General features: G+C 32.9%; 2 long non-coding RNA genes across 2 annotated transcripts; both read left to right on the top strand.

The window, feature by feature from the left end:
- The first annotated feature begins 6,240 nt into the window (after positions 1-6,240).
- On the top strand, positions 6,241-8,163 carry LOC129301706 (uncharacterized). The gene is made up of 3 exons (XR_008591074.1): positions 6,241-6,476; positions 6,939-7,011; positions 7,975-8,163. It is a non-coding gene; the product is annotated as an uncharacterized LOC129301706 (long non-coding RNA).
- Positions 8,164-9,766: 1,603 nt separating this feature from the next.
- On the top strand, positions 9,767-12,640 carry LOC129301738 (uncharacterized). The gene is made up of 4 exons (XR_008591084.1): positions 9,767-9,874; positions 9,952-10,042; positions 11,513-11,864; positions 11,957-12,640. It is a non-coding gene; the product is annotated as an uncharacterized LOC129301738 (long non-coding RNA).
- Positions 12,641-22,466: the final 9,826 nt, after the last annotated feature.

Here is a 22,466-nt window from a genome sequence, read left to right as displayed (position 1 = left end):
TGGATATTTTGATTGGTATTATTGTCTTTATGTAAATATATAATTTGTATGTCCTTTTAATTTGAGAGAAGAATAGATGCTCCACATAGGTTGTTGATAAACTTTATTTTTGATCTGTATATGGGTTGTTGGCTGGAAGGAGCTACGCTCCTGATTTATACTGTTATCTGTCAGAATTTTGTTGTAGAATTCTCGGGAGATCCTAGTTACAGGGGAGGTTCTGCCGAAATTTTTACAAAAACATCGACACTCTTTTATAATATTAAATCCAATAAGTTATTTTAAATTTTCATAGGATTTGATTAAATTTTGTTCCTTTTTTTTGTAAAAAAAAAATGAAAAAATGAAATCAATGTTTATTTTAAGGCTTACGGGAATGTGTAAGTGACTCATACCCGTGCCGGTCACCCTCTATTTTGGGGTGTGACAATTTGGTATCAGAGCCAAGGTTTTTACATATAAAACCATGTGGAGCAGAAACTTGCCAGTGAGGTTTCAATTATCATTATGAACCCGGGCATAATTATAATTGAGACATCATTGGAAGTTCTATAGGAAGTTTTCAAACGACGTTTGTTTTTTTTTATTGACTTTTTATTATATAAAGGAATTGTATTTTGAATTAAATATTTCTTTTGTTTCTTGATATAGTGAAATATGCCACCCAGACGTCGAGTATCTACCAGGAGCTCCACTAGCAGTAGAGCCTCTGGCAGAATTTCTCCGACAGATGATATGCCCTTGAGAGGTAGAGGACGGCGTCAGAGTAGGATCAGGGCTAGGGGTGGTCGAACCCTTAGGCCCCTTCAAGATATTCCTTCTAGAAGTGATCGAGTAAGTTCTCAATCTGAAGAACAAACAGTCCCTTCGACAAATGATACCCCAGAGGAAAATCCTATAGTTAAGTTATCGGAGTTTATGAAGCTAAACCCATCATCTTTTTCGGGAACTAATGCACGAGAGGACCCAATTGAGTTTCTCGAAGGAATTGAGAAGAGATGTAGGGCCTTGAGATGCCCTGATGCTCAGTATGTTGAATTTGCAGTGTTCCAACTTCAAGGGGTAGCAAGTACTTGGGCAAAAACAGTCCCAGGTTTGCATGCAACGAGAGCACCTTCTTTCACTTGGGAAGAATTCAAGACTACATTTCTAAATCGCTATTTGCCTCAGAGCACTAGAGACGCAAAAGTTGAAGATTTTCTGACTTTAAAGTGTAGTAAAGGAATGTCTATAGTAGAATATGACCAGAAGTTTACTGAATTATCCTCTTTTGCTCCTCATATTATACCGACTGAAAAAGAACGAATTAGCAGGTTTGTACAAGGATTACCAGTTGACATACATGACAACATAGCACCTATGTTGAGTCGTGATATCACCTATGCTGAGATTGTTGATAGTGCATTGAGAATTGAGAATCGACATAAGGCAGAAGAAGCAATTTCTAAGAAACGCAAGAGGGAGCATGATGAGAAATTTCCTGGTTCTTCTTCCAAGAGTCATCAATTTTCAAGTCAATCTCACTTTCGTGCCTCACAATCTAAGCCTAGATCATTTGGTTCACCATCAGTAAGCACTCCCGTTGTGAGACCCAATTCTGGTAATGTGAGACCTCGAGCCCAGTCAGTGCCGAATCAATCAGGTTATGCTAGAGTCCCTTGTAATAGTTGTGGAAAATATCATTCGGGACCGTGCTATAGAGTGTCTGGTGCATGTTTTGAATGTGGACAGACGGGCCATTTGAGAAGAAATTGTCCATATCTACAGTCTGTGTCAAGTCACGGATCAATTCAACCTTCTCCTCGCCCTACTTCCTCATCAATCCCACCTGCTAGAACTGCTTCTACTTCAGCTAGCAGGGGTAAATTTGGAAGGGGAAATGGTCAGCGGGGACAATCTTCCTTAGGACAAAGGCAGGCGAGAGTTTATGCCATGACAAGACAGGATGCTAAAGCCTCAAATGCTGTTGTTACAGGTATTATAACTGTGTGTTCTAATCAAGCTTATGCATTATTTGATCCTGGATCCACTCATTCATATGTGTCCGCTTATTTTGCTAAGAGGTTGGGTAAAGAACCTATCCAACTTGATAAGTCATTTGTAGTTGGTACTCCAGTAGGGGAATCTTTAATTGTTTCTTATGTGTACAAGTCTTGTGAAGTGTCTCTTGAGGGCAGAGAAACCCTTATTGATTTGATGATGCTTGATATGATTGATTTCGATGTCATCCTGGGCATGGACTGGTTAGCTTCTTGCTATGCTACCGTTGATTGTCACTTAAAAGTAGTGAAATTTGATATTCCAGGTGAAACTTCTTTTATATTGCAAGGAAGTTTTATAGAAAGACCTACTAATCTTATTTCAGCTTTAAAAGCCCAACAATTACTGCAGAAGGGTTGTCAAGGTTTTTTAGCGGTGATAAGGGACATTGATAAACCCACTGTTAGTTTGGATCAAATTCCTGTTATTCGGGAATTTCCTGACGTTTTTCCAGAAGAGTTACCTGGATTGCCACCTGATCGAGAGATTGAATTTGCCATTGATTTAGTTCCGGACACTCAACCAATTTCTATTCCACCTTATAGAATGGCACCTTCTGAGCTGAGAGAACTAAAGACTCAATTGCAAGAACTGTTAGATAAGGGATTTATCCGACCTAGCACATCTCCTTGGGGAGCACCAGTACTTTTTGTGAAGAAAAAGGATGGGTCATTAAGACTCTGTATTGATTATCGGCAGCTTAATAAGGTGACGGTGAAAAACAGGTACCCATTGCCTCGTATAGATGATCTTTTTGATCAGTTGCAAGGAGCTCAGTATTTTTCCAAAATAGATTTACGTTCAGGTTATCATCAATTAAAGATCAAGAAAGAGGATATACCTAAGACTGCATTTAGAACCCGATATGGTCATTATGAATTCCTAGTAATGTCATTTGGGTTAACTAATGCACCAGCAGCTTTTATGGATCTAATGAATCGGGTGTTTAGACCGTTTCTTGATAAGTTTGTGATTGTTTTTATTGATGATATTCTGATATACTCAAAGAGCCTAGAGGAGCATGAACATCATTTACGGATGGTTTTACAGACGATGAGGGAACAATAACTTTATGCCAAATTCTCTAAATGTGAATTTTGGCTTGATAAAGTTACCTTTTTAGGACATGTTGTTTCTAAAAATGGTATTCAAGTGGACCCAGGCAAAGTAGAAGCGGTGCAAAATTGGCCAAGGCCAACAACTGTTACAGAAATTCGCAGTTTCTTAGGTCTTGCAGGATATTATCGTCGTTTTGTCAAGGATTTCTCTAAAATAGCAGCTCCACTGACAAGATTAACTCAAAAGAATGTGAAATTTGAATGGAGTAACAAGTGTGAAGACAGTTTTCAAAAGTTAAAGGAGTGTTTGACTTCGGCACCAGTTTTGAGTTTACCATCAGGCAATGGAGGGTATGTAGTTTATTGCGATGCTTCTCGTGTGGGTTTAGGCTGTGTTCTAATGCAGCATGGACGAGTTATTGCTTATGCCTCAAGGAAACTTAAGAAACACGAGCAAAACTACCCAACTCATGACCTAGAGATGGCAGCAGTTGTTTTTGCGTTAAAAATTTGGCGTCACTATCTTTATGGTGAGACATGTGAAATCTATACTGATCATAAGAGTTTAAAGTACATTTTTGAGCAAAAAGATCTTAATCTTAGACAAAGAAGGTGGATGGAGTTACTGAAGGATTATGACTGTACAATTCTTTACCATCCTGGTAAGGCAAATGTGGTGGCTGATGCCTTAAGTAGAAAATCGATGGGTAGCTTGGTGCACATGACTTCGACAAGGAGGCCTTTGGTGCAAGAAATTCATAAACTTGAGCAGAGTGGAGTCAAGTTTGAAATTATTGATAAGGGACCATTTCTGGCTCATGTACAAGTTCGTTCTTCTTTAATGGATCAGATTAAGAGTGCTCAATTTTCAGATCCAAAATTATGCAAGTTAAAAGAAGCAGTTATAGCTGGAAGTAACATTGAGTTTGAAATTGACCAGGAAGGAATATTAAAGTGCAAGGGTAGAATTTGCGTGCCACACGAGGAAAACTTGAAACGACTTATCATGGAAGAGGCTCATCATTCTTCATATACCGTGCATCTAGGAGCAACTAAAATGTATCAAGATTTGAAACAACTGTATTGGTGGGATGGCATGAAAAAGGATGTGGCAGACTTTGTCTCACGCTGTTTGACATGCCAGCAAGTTAAGGCAGAACACCAAAAGCCAGCTGGGCTACACCAAAGGTTAGAAATACCAGAATGGAAGTGGGAAAATATCACAATGGACTTTGTCACCGGGTTACCTCGCACTGCTAAGGGGTATGATTCTATCTGGGTTATTGTTGATAGACTGACGAAATCAGCTCATTTCATTCCAGTAAAGACAACATATAATGTTGATAAATATGTTCAATTATATATTGATGAGATTGTGCGATTGCATGGAATTCCAATATCCATAATTTCTGATAGAGGTCCTCAATTTACTTCCCGATTTTGGAAATCTTTCCAAGAAGCTTTGGGCACTCGATTAGACCTTAGTACTGCTTTTCACCCACAAACTGATGGCCAGTCTGAGAGAACCATTCAGATACTTGAAGATATATTAAGATCTTGTATTCTGGATTTTGGTGGCAGTTGGGACCGTTACTTAGCTTTGGTAGAGTTTTCTTATAACAACAGTTATCAATCTAGCATACAAATGGCCCCATATGAAGCACTTTACGGCAGGCAATGTAGGTCTCCTATTGGGTGGTTTGATGTTGGTGATACTAAGCTGTTGGGACCAGATTTGGTGCAAGATGCTATTGAGAAAGTGAAAATAATTAGAGAAAGATTAATAACAGCCCAAAATCGACAGAAGTCTTATGTTGATAATCGACGTCGAGAATTACAATTTATAATTGGAGACAAAGTATTTCTTAAGGTGTCTCCTATGAAAGGAGTAATGAGATTTGGGAAAAAGGGTAAATTGAGCCCAAGATATGTTGGTCCATTTGAAATTCTGGAAAAAATTGGTGCAGTTGCTTATCGTTTGGCGTTACCGCCTGAATTGTCAGGTATTCATCCGGTGTTTCATGTATCAATGTTACGGAAATATTTATATGACCCTTCTCATGTAATTGAAGCTCAGGGGATTCAAATATCCCCAGACTTATCTTATGAAGAAGTTCCAGTAGCTATTTTGGATCGACAAGTTAAGAAGTTGCGGTCAAAAGAAATCACTTTGGTGAAAGTGCTATGGCGAAATCATTCTCAAGAAGAAGCCACGTGGGAAATTGAAGCCGACATGCGTGCTAAGTACCCACACCTATTTATGGAATAAGGTAAGTATAAATTTAAATTCGGAGGACCGAATTTCTTAAGGGGGGGAGAATGTGATAACCCTTATAAAAATAAATTAATATACATATATATATATGATAATTGGTTTATGTATGTTTATATTAAATCCTTATACAATTATGCTAATAGAGGAAGCTGATGTAGTGGTAGTTGGGCTGGATTATTTTCATTTGGTCCCAAGTTCGAACCGTAGTGAGCCCATAGAATATTTTTCTTCCTTTGCTGATTTTCCTCATAAGAAAATTACCAAATTACCCCTAACATAATTATATTTTTATTTACTCTTCTTTTGTTCTTCAGAAAGGATTCTGGAGCAAAAGAGAAAGAGAGAGTCGGTGGAGAGAGTAAGAGAAATCCTAGGTCTAGAAATTTCACTTCCTCCGTATACAGCAGTCACTGGCGTTGAGGTTCCGTCCGCCGTTGCTAGTGGATTGAGGTGTGCGTAAGTGGCTTCCTTCTTCCTTGCCGTGACGCCGTCTGATGTGTATGCGGGCTCGAGCTGCAACTCGCCTTCTCCTCTGTTCTGGGTGTTATAAAAGAGCACGCTAAACCTTCTCCTTCTTCCTCCTTGAATCGTTGCTGCTTCTCTTCAGTTTTAGCTGTTATTATCGTCGGTACGCTTGCCTTTACTCCATCTGTCGTTGGTCAGTCAACGAGTGATCTTTGCACTCTGTTTTCTTTATTTATTTCAGATCACCGAGCTCTTTCTCCCTTCTTTATCCAGGTGCATGTGTGAGTATTTAGATCTTCCTTCTCTTTATTATCACCAGTGATTATTGTAAGAAAGAGTTGGAGACTTGTGCTGCACCGATTGCTCCGGCTATCTTTCGTGCTCTTTGTCTCTGTTTTTTTTTCCTCTTCGTTTTCTGTTTTGGTTCTATCTGTGGCGTCATCTTCGAGTAACAGCTGGGATGAGAAACCAAGTTGCCAGAGCTGCGGCAGTGCTGTTATGAATATGGATTATTGTTGCTGATTCATTTCCTGTGTTTCCTTGCGAGTAGTGCTCAGTTTTCTGCGTCCCTGTTCTGCTGCAATCTTCATTTTCTTCTTCTTTCTCCTTTGTTGTCCGCTGCCATCTGGGTTGAGAAGGTGAGAAATTTTAAACTCTCCTATTGCTAATCCACTATGTCGTGAGAGTAAGAGATAAGGACATGTGTGACGTGCGTATACGTGAAATGCAGAAGTAGAGTTGTATGCGCTACTATTACTGTTTGGTATATGTAATCATGGCAACCTCACATTGTTCTGTCATTATTCATGCTGTTACGTAAGAAAAAGAAGAAAAAGGAAGAAGAAGAGAGGAGGAATTTCTATTTAAATGAATATTGCGGTTATGCAAGGAAGCAAGATGATATTGTAGATTGAGATTCCAATTAGAAATTATGGAATTAGACGATATTGCAAGATCTCAATAAAACTGAAAAAAAAAATTAGGAAGGAAAAACATTAACATCAACTTCGACAATTATGTATGTATGTATGTTGTTTGGTAAAATACCCAGGACAAATTTATTTAATTATTTAATTATTTATTTATTTATATTCTAATAGGGTGTGCAGAAGAAAGGGAACCTGACCAAAATTGAAAGAAAGGATATCTTTAAAAATTTTGAAGCTCCGACGAGTAAGTGAATAGCATTCCATTTAATATTTTATCTTTATTTTAATAGCCTCTTCCTGAATTATTTTTCTTATGAATTATATTAATTATGAAAATTTTAAGATATCAGTGAAAGACAAACGAGTTATGATATATGCATTCATTGATTTTTACAAAGATATTTCCAAGTTTGATGGAAGTAATCTTGTATGGTTGTTAAACTTTGAAATTTATTGGATACTCGATTAATACAAAGTTATGATTTTGACAAACGTTGAGATTTGACACAATTCATGCGAGTTTGATTTTGAAAATGACAATTTAAATTCAAAATAATCATTTCTCTCGCATGTTGAAATGGGATTTCTAAGAGAACTTTACACAGAACACTGTTACTAACGGCAGTTCCGTTAGTCCGTAGCGCGCTGTGGTTAAATACTAGCTAGTTTGTTTCGTGAGTTTTATTCTCACGTTTGGTATTCGTGGGCTTCATACCCGCGTTTGATTTCGTGGCCTGAGCCACGTTTGGTTACTTACCCTCGTGGGCTGTGTGTCCACGTTTGATTCGTCGCTCCGGCTGCGTTTGGTTATTTACCCTCGTGGACTGGTGTGTCCACGTTTGTTTTCGTGGCATAAGCCGCGTTTGGTTATTTACCCTCGTGGACTGAGTGTTCACGTTTGTAACCTGTTCTGTTGAGTTCTCGAAATTTTAAATGTTGATTAATATGTATTTTTTGAAATTTATCCGGTGTTGACTAGTAATTTGTATTACTTTGAGTTATATGAGAGCAAATGGTTTCTTTAAGCATGAGAACATAAATTGTTCTCTACTTATTCTTATTTTTCAAATATGATTATAATTTATATGCTTATAATTTTGGTGGAATTACTTTCAATTATTTGACACCATTATTAGAGACTGTCAATTTAAATTTTAAGAATTTTATTATGGGAATGCTATTCACTGGAAAAATTATTTGGCTTCAGATTGGTTAGCTGACGCCGATTCTACCAGCAACCTCAAAAGGGCAACTAGCTACAGTGGGTGGATATTTTGATTGGTATTATTGTCTTTATGTAAATATATAATTTGTATGTCCTTTTGATTTGAGAGAAGAATAGATGCTCCACATAGGTTGTTGATAAACTTTATTTTTGATCTGTATATGGGTTGTTGGCTGGAAGGAGCTACGCTCCTGATTTATACTGTTATCTGTCAGAATTTTGTTGTAGAATTCTCGGGAGATCCTAGTTACAGGGGAGGTTCTGCCGAAATTTTTACAAAAATATCGACACTCTTTTATAATATTAAATCCAATAAGTTATTTTAAATTTTCATAGGATTTGATTAAATTTTGTTCCTTTTTTTTGTAAAAAAAAATGAAAAAATGAAATCAATGTTTATTTTAAGGCTTACGGGAATGTGTAAGTGACTCATACCCGTGCCGGTCACCCTCTATTTTGGGGTGTGACAAGAAAAGTGGCACGCCTGATAATGATGTCTTAGGCAAGGCATTGGGTAATCCTAAACACCCTGGTCAAGCTAGGGGATATGGCTTTAGTGTCTCAAAAAAAATAAATATTCAGGTCATAGAAGAAAGCAAGGTCAACAGATGATGTGGGTGCAAGGGCTGAGATTGCCACCCTAAAAAAGGAGTTATCTAGGCAACGAGACATGATTGAAGCTTTGCTAAAAGAGAAGGAGAGGCAGGAGGCAGAGTTTCATATTAGTCCTAGTGGGAAAGGTAGTTACAGTGTTATGCAGCCTATTAAAAATCTCCCTGAGGTAAAACATTATTAATTTATTTCACTTATATTTTACTATTTCTATTTCCCATAACTTTAATATAGTATATTACATATTAATATAGGGTGAGAACCTATGTGAGTTGTTGACAAATAGCCTGAATCGTCATGTGGTTGCTATCGGTTGGGTGTTTAATTTGTCGGGAGACATGTTACATAATATGCCACTCCTTGCATCCTATGTACGTGTTGCTATTGATGTGCCAACGGATTTGAACTATCTACTACCTATTCCCATTGAGGACAGAGGGATTGTTGGAGAGGCGATAGGTAGTTTTATTAGATGGCAAGCTAGTCAAGTTAGGATGCCAAGTCTAAAACAGACTAGCAAAGATGCACAGTAAAAAAAAAAAGATGATACCCCAATCTAGGCTCTTCTAAAAAGGCAGTTTCCCATAAAGCTGTGCCTGAATAAGAGCCTCAATTGCCAAGCTAACACAAAAATTTGCTCCAGGCATATGCAATGGTATATAGGTTTAATCCTTTGGTCTTGCAAATCCCGTTTGAGGTTGGTATATATGGTGAAGAACGATATGATATGCTTTCTCTTGATGTTGTTGATGAAGTGCTTCAACATGATATGACCAGTCTCACTATTCTCAGCTTCTGCATACGGTAATTTTTTTCCATATATGGATAGTTAATATTTTAAATATAAACTAATTCATTTCTTGTATTTATAATAGGTGATTGTATGACAAATTCTTTATCCCTTTCAATCTACAAATGAAGTTTATCTTCGTTAATCCTTATGAAGTAGGTGCACATGCCTTAATTAAAAGTGACGAAATTTTAGAACAAGCAAAGGCATTAAGCAAAAATTTCAAAGCAAGGGCTCGAAAGGGAACATTATTCATAATACCATACTATCAAGGGTAATGAAATTCTCACTTATCTCAATAATTTTTTTATTTTCAATTTGATAGATTAATTATAATTTTGCAATGCTTGTTAATACTATTAGGGACCATTGGATGTTGATCGCTGCTGAACCATTCGGCAACACTCTAAAGATATATTATCTCGATTCTCTTGGAGGGGAACTAGGGAGGAGACAAATTTTATTGGAGTTGATTAATACGTAAGTACATAAAGTATTTTACATATTTATTTAATTATTTAAATTTCATACTAACATATTTTTTATTGTTTCATTAGGGCGATTGTGTTATACTACACTAACATAAAACAATCAATTCCAAGGTCCTTTATAAATTTTGATGCCGCCTACACTTGGAATATAATTAAGGTAATTGGAATCATTTATTAAATTGAATTTTAATGCATTAATACATATTCATATATTCTTTAATTTTTAGTGTCCAAGAAAAAAAATAGCTTGGATTGTGGCTATTGCATTATGAGGTCCATGAAGGATATCATTATCCATAACGAGAGCATAATTCCCGAGATGGTATGTCAAAAATATTAACTTTTAAATTACAAAAATATTTAATGTATTAAAATTATATTAATATATGGTGAATTATTTATATATTGCAGTACTATGATAATTCTTATGTTGAAGAATTCAAGGATGCATAAATAAATGAGATAATTGAAGAATGGTGTCAATACATTTTCTAAGTATGGACCTCACACAAAGAAGATCAATAGAACTACTACCTTGAAGAAGTAGCTAGGAAATTTTTTTAATAAGTAGTTTATTTTTGAAAATAGTTTACTTTATGTAATTACATTTGTTTATTGATTAATTTTGAAATTGAATACAATAAATTTTATTGATATTCAAATCTGGAATAGCTGGCTGTTGTTATTTTGATTTCTTTTTGTAGGGGGCTGGTATAAAAACAACTCACGTATTAAAAAAAGCCACATAAAAAATAATGGTTATATAACTAATTGTCATTTATTCTGAAATAAATGACGGGTAATAAATAAACCCGTCATTTATACTGAATTTAAATGATGGGTATCTTATTTACTATAAATGACGGGTATCTTACTTACCCGTCATTTAAAGTATGGTCTGAATTATTACCATACTTTAAATGATGGGTAAATAAGATACCCATCATTTAAATGAAAACTTTAAATGATGAGTAAGTAATTTACCCATTATTTATACTTCCTTTAAATGATGGGTATCTTATTTACCCGTCATTTTTAAATTCTAATTTTGCTTCTCCTTCTGTAAAAATTTTATTTTAAATGATAGTTGTATAATTGTCATTTATTGGTGGTCTTTAAATGTCAGCTGAATAAATGATGCTTATTAATTATCATTTATGGACTAAAATAACCATCATATATTCCCTTTTTTGTAGTAGTAATAGGATGAGATTTACATTAGTCAACTTAAATACTCTAATTTTTGGCAATGAACCTTTTATTATGGCAGACCAAGCAAAATAGGCATTTTATGTCACGGATATGAGAAGTGAAATATGGTCAATAGTTCTTGAAGGAAAAAGGGAGGTTAATATTGATGAGAAGGATTGTTTAAATTTTAATAGTTTAAAGACTCCTTCTTTCTCAATAGGCTTGCCTGTACTGAATGTAGAAGATGAAATAGATGACGAACATGGCACAAGAGATGATCACCATGAAGGGATATGAGAGAATATTACTATTTAAAAATATGTTAAAAGTTAGTTATTTATTTAGAATATGTATGGTTATTTCTTGTGTTTTATTCATACTAGAACATGCTTTATTTATTTGTTATATCACTAATTTTTACTTATTGTCTAAATAGGAACATGGAGGATTAGAGCATTAATCAGGACTAGCTTGACCTTTCTACTCCGATTGTGTCTACCAGTGGTGATGACAGTGTGCCTATTAGTTCCCAAACTAAGGGTAGTAGCTACTCTACACAATTTAGGAGACCTAGAAGTGGCACAAGATTAACAGAGTTGGCTCTGAGTTCGAGTAGAGGTGAGAAGATTCTGATCCAGTTTGATGACAATTAGAAGCCAATCAGGCCTAATAAGGACAAATTTATCAGTTTTTTAGGCCTTCAAGCTCAAAGCAAGCCAAGTATATTGGCAACCACATCGAATGATGTCCTAGAATGAGTGAAGGAACATATATGGGAAGCTATCAATGTATGAAAAACTTACTTTTATCACTTGTTATCACTATTTGTTACTAATTATTATGACTATATCACTAACTATGTCAATGGCATGTATTGTAGGTCATATACAATGTCCCCACTAGTATGGACTTTAAGCATAGGTTGATGACCTGGGCTTGTGATTATTGGAGGAATTTTAAGACATCACTAGCTAAGAGATTTGTGCATATTGAGTTGCTAGAAGGACAACTGTGGCCTAATCCTTATACCCAATACATGTTTCTTGATGCAGCTACTTTTGAAGAATTCGTTAGGCTTCGGATTATGCCAAATGCTCTAGTGAATTAGTTTATTTTAATATATTATTTTTTATATATTTTAATTATATATCATTATCTTTATTAGATAATGAATATTTTGTAATTCTAATTTACAGGAAAGGAGAAGAAAGGCATAAGAAGTTGGAAGGAAGAATAATTGCTCCCAAATAAAGTCTTTTGGCAGTTTTGTATTGGCTGATAAGGAATTGATGGACACCAAGAGGAGGAAGAGAGAAGAACAAGCTCAATCAGGTGCATGGCGTCCCATGCTACGGTGCATGACACAAAGAAGGTCTAGGCGTATGGCTCTATGCCACATGCTGTAGCGCTTGTGTTGCCCGTCGTGGCACATGGCCCTTAAACTAACCTTATTTCTCTATTTTGATGGCATGCAATAGTATATATGAATGCATATGATTTACATTTCATTGTGTATGGCTTTGATGTGTTATGATTTTGATGATATTGCAAAACAAGTCTTAGACCCAAGCTTTTCAAATAAAGAATTTGATTCTGTTTTGGTATGGTAAGAGAGGTGATTAAGTTAATCCTTTCCTATACCTGGTGGATGTAGGGAAGGGTTACAGTACCTCTACATTTCTCTCCTACTTCTATTATATTATTAATTTTTCATTATAGTTTTATAACATGTTATTAGTATGAGATTCAACTGAATTAGTATAAAGCATGAAGCCTAAGGGTTCTTTGTTGATCATTTGTTAATTCTTCTGGTCACGTGGAGATAGGTCAATTCATTTGGCATAGTAAAATTTTCAGATTTAGTTTCTTTAGATGGAATGATGATATTGCAATTTTAAAGAAGGTATTTACCTTAAGGGTTCATAAGTAATAGAATATACTTATTCATTCTATTGAAGAATGAGAATTTTAGTTTGATTTTTGTTTCCTAATATTCTTATATTTTCATGCTTTATTATTACTTATATTTTATGATTTATTATCAAGGTGTATTTTTATGTATTTATCATTTAGTGTTATGTTGGAAAGCAAGTTATTGAATGCATGAATATATGGCTGACATCCATGGTACTCTTGATCTTGTGATTAGATGGCCAAAAACCACATCACTTTTGATAATGGTCTTTTACATTTTTTGTTTCAAAAAAGAACAAAACTATGGCCTAAAGGCTAATGATGATTTAAATTCATGCCATCAAAAAGCTTTGACAACATTGAAAAATATTTTTGCTATAGTCCTGAAAATTGATAGTTTACAATAAATTATGTCACCAAAAAGTAATAGTCCTAAAGATTAAGAATTAGTATATTTATTTTGTTATGATTGTAACATCTTAGACTTTAATCCTGGGAATTTTTAGTATTTATAAGGGTGTTTTGGATAAATTAGATAAATTATTGTTTGATGGTGTTTTTGGGAGGCTAATGTAGCTAATGGATCATTAGGAGACCTTAGAAGAGGGCTAGCTCAGAGATCAAGTGGGACATGATATGGAGAGAGAGGCCTAAAATGAGTTTGGGATTCTTTGTGCCATGTGCTGTGATGGATGCACTAATGTGCTGCAACACATGCGCAAAAATTTGCACTTATCAATCACAAAAAAAATCAAAAATTAGAAGAGAGGAAGGAAAGAAAATGAGAGCAGCAATGGTGGAAGGCTTGAGGCTACTAAGGCCTGCTTCCAATGTCACATTGGAGGCACTTTGAGCTTGCTACACCTTGGGTAAGCTTCCCTCACATCTCCCTCTCCCTTTTATGCAAATTTTGATGCTTTTGGGTATGGTTGAGGCTTGGATTTAGTTTTTCTTGAGTAATGACTGAACCCATTGACTTAGTTAAGGTTTAGAGAGTTAAATCAAGCCTTTAACCTTAGGTTTTTAGGTTTTATGGTGATTTGGAGTTTTTGACTAAGGTTTAAACAAACCTTATGTGAGAATTTGAGGTTTTGGGATAATGTGGATAGTTGGTTGATGATTTTGGTATGTCTAGATGCTAAATAGGATTGCTAGAATGTTTTGGAAGGGTTGACGTTGTTAAATAAGAAATTTGAGAGTTATGGGTACTTGGAACCTAGTGAATTTGAGGTTTATTTCAAGTAGCAATTGATAATAATTGCTAAATTGTGTAGATTGAGTGTGCTCAAGCCTTATCGTGCGTTGAGAACATGTGGAGCTAACGTTAAACCATGGTAATCCTTTTGTAACAAACAGTTAAGGTAATAAAATAATTTATACTATTAGATTATATTGCTTAATTGTCTATATGTAGATATGTAAATTTTCTACTTGTGATTTGAAAGTAGAACTATGATTTTGTGCATGTGAAACAATTTCAAACTATGAGATCATGAAGTTCTGATATGAAATTAATGAGAATTGGAAAGGAATATGTGTTATATGAGTTGTATGAGCATGATCATGATAGGGGGTAGGAGTTCACCCATATGAAGGAGTAGTAGAAGTCCATATGGCATGTATGTCCTTAGTGTTTAGTAAGGCACGATGTTGGAGATTATCTTCTTAGTATCCAAGTGGGATACAGCATTGGAGATTGACACTCCTTAGCATCAAAGATGTGGTGTTATAGTAATGACACCCCAATTCGTTTGTGATAAGGGGAAGACTATAGTACAGATGTGGGGTATGACACCTTTGGCAGAGTGATCCTACCACTAAAGGTGAGCTCGGGCCATTGTAAATGTGCACTTAGTCCAAGAGCTTATGGTTTCAGTTGGAGTGATATGGAGGTTCAGATGGTAAAATAATTATGCTAGTGGTAAATAACTTGTGTTCATGGAAAGTATATGGTTGAATATATTAAAAGAATATTTTTGAAGCATATAAGCTTTACTTGCTTTTACTCGTGTATGTTAATTGGTAGTAGTAAATTATTTTGTTACTAAGATGTTTATCTCACCCATGGGTTATATTTTACAAGTGAGGGCTCTAGTAGGGGCAAGGGAAAGGAAGGGGCAACTGAAGAGTGAAGAGCTCCTTTGTAAAGCTCTTTTGCCTCATCATTTTGGTCTTTGTAATGAATATTTTAAATATTGTGCCAACTTAGGAACATTTCATTATTTTGGTAATCACTAGTATGAATTTGTGGAATGTGTGCGTATCTCGGCCTAAGCTTATCGTGATAGTGATTAAATGTGTGTAAAAGGCCAAGATACTAATATAAGTGATATGATTGAGATGTTTATGTGTTGAAAAGGATAAAATGATTATTATGTTGAATTTGATCCACCCTATTGCATTGTTGAGAATTGGGAGTTTGGTAGTCATTTTGTGTGTGAAAAGTTATTTGTGTGATATGATTGGCTTGATATGTCGTGTGTGGTCTATTTGAGTTGGTTAAAGTAGTTTCAAAGCTAATGGTACTAGGTTTCAGGTTTTGGACACCATTGGGTGTGTTTTGAAATGAAAATGGACCATTTTGGGTTCGGGTGTCTATTTTTTTAATGGTTGAGAATTTAAGTGTGATTGGTGCCATTAGTTAGAGGCTTGAAGAGCTTCGTGTGAACACTTGAACTGCTCAAATTGGACATCAGATGGTGAAACGACATGTTCTAAAATTTTAGAGTACTGTTATGGTAGCAATTTGTTGTCATGGCAATAGGCACACACCACAAAGCATGTTGTCTTGCTGCGGTGCAATTCATGTTGAGGGACTCGTCCCTCTGTGCCATTTGCTATGGCAGATAGTGCAAATTTTATATTTTCCCAAATTGCTTCTTTTGTAATATTTAAGTACCGATTAGTATTTTCATGCTTTCATTATCGCATATGAATTACTCTAAGTTATAGTTTGAGCTTAAATAACTTTTGAAAAAAGATTTTCTTGGGATTCTAATATTTTAAACTAATTACCTTTAAACCCTTGGATTGTGATAACTTTTTCTTGGGATTTTAATTAATCCGGGTTATCATAACTGCGTGTTAGAGTATTGTCCTAATAATGTTAAGGTAGACATTACAATGATCACATATGAGCAAGTCCAAATTGAGAATTAAAGGTAACAATGTTTTTCCATGTTTATTAAGATAATGATATTTTTCATGGTTATTAAAATCATGAGTAATAATGGTTACAGTATGGCTAGAAGTCATTCAAGCAAATGAGTATTAAGTTGATTGAAAGTAAATGAAGTAGTTATAAAGTCAGAAAAGAAGATTAAAGTATAGTGACTCTGTTAAAAGTCACTATAATTTTGTTAACTCTTATAATTTAAATGATTAAAAGTCTCACTCTTAGTTAACTCTTTGTAATTATAGTGATTATTGTCACTGAAGTGACATAATTTTGTCTTAGTATCAACTTATCCATATTCAATGGAAGATTGAATTCTCTTATGCAACACAAATACTAACCATAACTTAAGGCTAGATTCATAAATTTCTAATATATTTTTAGCTTAATTACTTATGTCCTCTTTAAGTTTAGGTTATTTGTTGTTTACTTCTCAGTTCATCAAACTCGCCTATTGATTAGATCCTTTTGTGATTGAACATAAAAAAGATAAATATAATTTGAGATAGTGTTTGGATTGGTGAATTTTAATTTAAAATCTTAGGTTTAAAACCTCACATTTAAAATCCATGATTTAAAATTCTTTACTTAGATAGTATAAAATTTTTTAAATGTAATAAAGATAGATGCATTGAGATTTAAAATATAAATGAAAGATTGAAAGTGATGAGATTTCATTTATTCTTTAGTGATAGTAAAGAATGAGAAATACGAGGAGTAACAAGACTAACAAAGATATCAATAGTGAAAATGTGAAGAAAATAAGAGCATTAGAGTAGGTGAAATAAATATTTAGGGTTAAAGAGAATTTAAAATTATAAAAAATTATGATAAAATATGAATTTTCCAAAGATTTTATGCATCCAAATAGAGAATTTAGTTCAAATCCAAATCTAAATTCAAATCCTCATGTTACCAAGCGTGCCCAAAAAAAAAAATCTGAATGTGTAAAACATTCATAAAATTTAAACCAAACATACTAAAGCTCCCAAATCAATTAGAAAAGAAAAAGAACAAGGAGGAGGAACAAAATAATAATAATAAAAAGAGAAAATATAAACTAATGAAACTATTCATAAAATGCTCAGATCCATTGTCAAGATATTAAAATCAAAATTTCAGAAAGATAAGATCACAAATGATCTCTTCTATACAGATCTAAGTGAGAAGTTCCCCCTTCCCCTCTTATATATTTGCAATCCAACCCTAATGTTTTCCTAAAGGAAATAAAAACAAACGAAATTTTTAGATCACATAAAGTCCTGAAATCATATGCCACGTAAAATGAAACAATCAACATCATTTTTTAAAAGATATGGACCCTAATCGAAGAAGACCCACAACAACATATATATTCATCAATCATATATGCTAAGCAAAAAAAAAAATATTTTTTGGTTTAGGTGTTCCAATTATTGAGTGTATCTAGCTTTAGGTCAAGACATGATTCATTAATGAATATTACAAACCAAATTCGACAAAGAAATATGAATATGAGTGGAACAAAATTAGCCAGCTCATTGTCCTTCAGATGTTATCCATTACTCAATCAAATATCCTCATACAATAGAAATCGATATATATATAGAGAGAGAGAGAGAAGGGGGGCATACAATAGCAATACCATCGTGAGATAAAAGACAAGAATAATTATTGAATTACTTGATCGAGGCATTTTTGAAATTATTTTTAGAACATATATAGTTTTTAAAAGTTGTGAGTGTTGTGTTTTTGAATTCCATAATGAACCGGATATGTAGTCAATAGGTTCCATGACACAATGGAGAGATTACTATGAAATTTGGAATAACATATTATTTATAATTTATGAAATAAAGGTACTCTAAATATGAAAAAGAATACAAAAAATTAATTATGTTGATTGCTTTCATGCATTTTATTCTTCTGCCGAACTTGCAATTTTTTTTTTTGGGGGTCTTAAAGACCTTAGCTACGTATTATCTTCAATTTTTTCCTCTTTCCTGCTTTTTTCTCTTCATTTCTTTTGTGGGGTTTTTTATTGTATTTTCTTGTATCCATAGATGGAATGGCTATTGATATATACCATGTTAAATTATGTATATTAAGTATGTTTAATGATAATTTATTTCACCAAAATAACTTAAGTCATTTGATCAAACACATTACAAGTTATATATATTCATGGTCGATCTTCTAATTTTAGATGTGGACTTTTTTTTTTAATCTCTAATACGTTAATCCCTATAATTTTAAATATACTCATAAGGACTTAACTTCATTGATATGTATATTAACTCTGTTAATTATGTTTCTGATATATATATATATATATATATAATTATAATAAGTTGGATAAAAATGAGTAAAAGGCCAAAAAAATAAAGAAAGAAAAGGATTAAATTAGAATCTTTAAACCGACAATTCCCGTTAATGTGAAGCTTCAAAACTAAGAAGAGCAACAACTAGGATAGAAAAGTTAGTAGCCATTATTTGAGTTTTTGTTTTTGCTTTATACTAATTTTTTTTAATTCTACTTATCATAATTTTAACATGTCAACAAACTAAGTAATGAACTTTATGTGTATAGGAATTAATGACATTGTAAATGAATCAAACTTAAAGGATTAGGGGCAATGAAAAAATTATAAGGATTAATATCAAAACATGTTAAAAGTATAGGCACTAACAATTATATTTTCCCTTAAATAAACTTAATAATGGCTTGATATAATTTTCAACTGCTTGGATTTCATCTTCATGTAAAGAAAGTAATAAAAGTAATAATGATATGTAGCAAAAACAAGTCAACGGACTTGGATGTGAACTACCGCAAAAAAGGATATATGTGTATATATATATATATATATATAATTTTTGTATTTGAATAAAATACATATGTAAATAATAAATAATGTGTCAATCATTAGTGCATATCATTAATTGATATAAGTTTTAGAACAAACTGTGTATGAGGAAAATTAAATCAAATTATTCAGGAACCGCCCGATCTCTATAAACATGTGTGCAGTTAAATATTATTGATTTGAGATGCGGGGACTCTCATTAATTATATAAATTTATGTATTATTTTATTTTGATAAGATAGTGCGGGTGCAGAAAAGGAGTGGACACGACACGCTGGGCTAAACGGAGATGAGAGATATGACAAGGACAAAAGCAGATATAAAGAAACAAAGATGAGTTTTAAATTAAACATATAAATCCAAAACGTGGCAAAATACTTACGCCAATTCATGTATTTGGAATTGGATTTGCCTCGATCTGTCAAACCATATGATTGTAACTTGTACACTCCTTGTGATCCTACCCCTTGCTTGGATGGGAGGAAGAAGATTAAAAGAAAAAATAATTAAGAGGGAAAATACCTTTTCTTTTATTTATCTAAGACGCATACCAACCAAGATAGTTGGACTATCACTCAGATATAAAAGCAGTTTGGTTTGACTTGTTAATCTATTTTGGAGATTGGCCTGCTTTGAGCTAGGTATTTTGACCGAACTGGAATTAACTTAGAACTCTAAACAGTTGGACCATTTTGAATTATTTTTTCTTTTTACTCTTATTTCTATAATACAAGTTTTTATTCAATTTAGAAATATTAACATTAACTTACTTCTAAGTTATTATAGTAGAATTTTGAGTATATGATTTGTGTATTGGCATTGTATGAATGAAAGTGTAAAAAAAATAATATTGAAAACTCATTTACTTTAATAGGACAAAGAAGAGAAATAAAAAATAGACATATGAAAGAATGAGAAAATTAAAATTTAATATGTTATGATTGAACAACTTTGAACTGAAAATAATATTGTCAGTATTTTTAATGTTATATATATGTGCATATTAATATTATTTTTATTTAATTATTATATTACTAGTTCGATCATCATCAGTTCAACGGGCTAAATCACTTGCTGACCTTTTTGGTTTGTCATTTGGTTCGATTTTTAAAATATTAAATTTATTATTATAAAAATTATGACATAAGACTTAATATATTTTGACATATAAGGATATTATTTTTGTTATGCCAATTTTCTATTTTCTTTCTTCCATGTTTTCTCTTTTCTGTCAAAACATAAGAGGCGATAACATTATATTTCTCCAACTTTGTCTTCCTTTTGTTTTCTTTCCTCTCAAAGACCATAAATATAAGAGCTAGATAATTAATTAATTCATATTAAAGAACTTAGTTAAGTCGATCGATTATTTCTAAAGAATATGTGTCAATTTCCCTAAAATACTCTCATTCTAATTATTTAATCCAGAAACCATGCCCTTGATTAAATGTTAGAGCAGATAAAGAAGATTGAAATTCTATATTAATTTGGAATCAGAACAAACTCCTCAACTAGCTAAATGTAGAAGAGAATATAAGACAAATATTAAATTATTAAGCCAAATGATGTATCTACTCAGTCTTTAGTATTAATAATGGGTTTTGAAGACAATGAATATAATTGATTTAGTATTAAGCACTTTATAAATAGACTATTATATGATGTGTTGTGGATAGTTTAAGTTAGATTACCCTTTAGCTCAGTTTAAAGTATAAGGTTAAATTCACAGTTCGTTTGTTGCTAATGATCACAATTACATTGATTCGAGTTTATTTTTTTGACACCAAAAAGAATTGATTATGTGACAATGCAACTTTTTTTTTAATATTTTTCTAAATGTAATCATAATTATAAATAGTATAAATAAGAAATATTATGTAAAATTTAATTAACGTATTTAATAATTCTTACTGGGTCCACCCACTATAGGTTTTAGGAGGCTAAGGTTAATATTGATTTATACTTTATCCACTAACTAGACTCGATAGATCGCGTGTCAGGTCCATTAAGTATATGATCACATAGCTTTAATATTTAAGAGACTACTAGTTAGCCCTTTTTAACAAATCAATAAATAATTAATGAGGTCCTACACATAAATTTTCAACATATTATTTTAGAAAAATTTCAAGAAGCAAGAAAACAAGAATCTCTGTTCTCTCTTTTTCTTAGCATGGCAGTTTGATGATTGAATCAGATAATGGAAATGATTGAATTATTATTTGTTCAAATCTGGCCAAAAATAAATTATTTGTTCAAGATGTCAATTTTATTTTTTTAGGAGCAGATACAAGTTGTCAACTTAACCATATCCGTAAAACCAAGTAACATATATAATATCGTCCACAATGAGATGAGAGCGAGGATAGAGTAAATCACGTTTTTCCTGTTTCCCAATACAATTTAGATTATCTAAATATAATATATAGATATATTAATTGAAAATATAACTAAAAAAATCAAAACCTTATTCTAAACTGAAATAAAAGAAAACCCTGATAGTTACCATCTGTATAGTTTAAGGGGAATGGTAAGGATTGAGGAGGAAATTTAACTGAGTTTGATTTAAAAAATAGAAAAAGGTTTAAATAGCAATTTTCCTCCTAAATTATTTTTTAAAAGTATTGAGCGCTTTATACTAGAGGGTATGGTATCCCTCTAAAAAAATTTTCAAGAGCAAAATTACTTTTTGGTCAAAGACTCGTCATATTCTTCATATCTTTATTAAAGTGGAATAGTTGTGAGTTTTAAACACAATAAGAATAAGGTATTTTAACTCATTTTAACTATTTAACGTGAGTCAAAAAGACTAAAAGTGGCGATAGTAGGAACCCATTGAAATTCTATTGTGGCAAAATGGGTAAGATTGTCATACTGTCACTGTTTGTGGGCCCTAGCAAATAATGAACAAGATGTTGGATTTTTGACAAAAGGATAATTTTTCTTATAAAAAAATTATTTAAAAAATTATTATCACACCTTTTAATATAGGGTATCCATCACTTCTCAAGCAAAAAGTTTAAAGGAAAAATAACCTTTAATAAAAAGAAGATATATGATAAAATTAAAGAGTAATTAAAAAATCAATTAAATTATTTAAATCTCCCACTTGTTTTCTCTTTTTTTTTCAAAAATCAAACTCTTTCAAATTTTCCTTCTTCATTCCCCCAACCAAATAGGAGGTCAAGGGTTAATGCATGACAAATAGGTCCTAAAATATTAAATTAATGATAGTCAAGTTCTTCTTTTTTTTAAAATGAGTTGAAAATATCAATTCATACAATTATAAATTTTAGAATTTTATTTTACAAATTTTAGTTTGTAATGATATGTGTAACTAATACGTTAAAATTTTTTCACCAGTCACTGCTATTAATTAATTCAGTGGGGCCTAACTATCATCCATATATAGTGTCTTAAAATATCAATAGTGGTCGCCACTAGCTAGCCAGCAA

This window comes from Prosopis cineraria, unplaced genomic scaffold, assembly GCF_029017545.1.
Source record: "Prosopis cineraria cultivar Desert tree isolate PC_DT_omini unplaced genomic scaffold, ASM2901754v1 PC2, whole genome shotgun sequence".
NCBI classification, from domain to species: domain Eukaryota; kingdom Viridiplantae; phylum Streptophyta; class Magnoliopsida; order Fabales; family Fabaceae; genus Prosopis; species Prosopis cineraria.
This window is presented reverse-complemented; position numbering and strand designations above follow the sequence as displayed.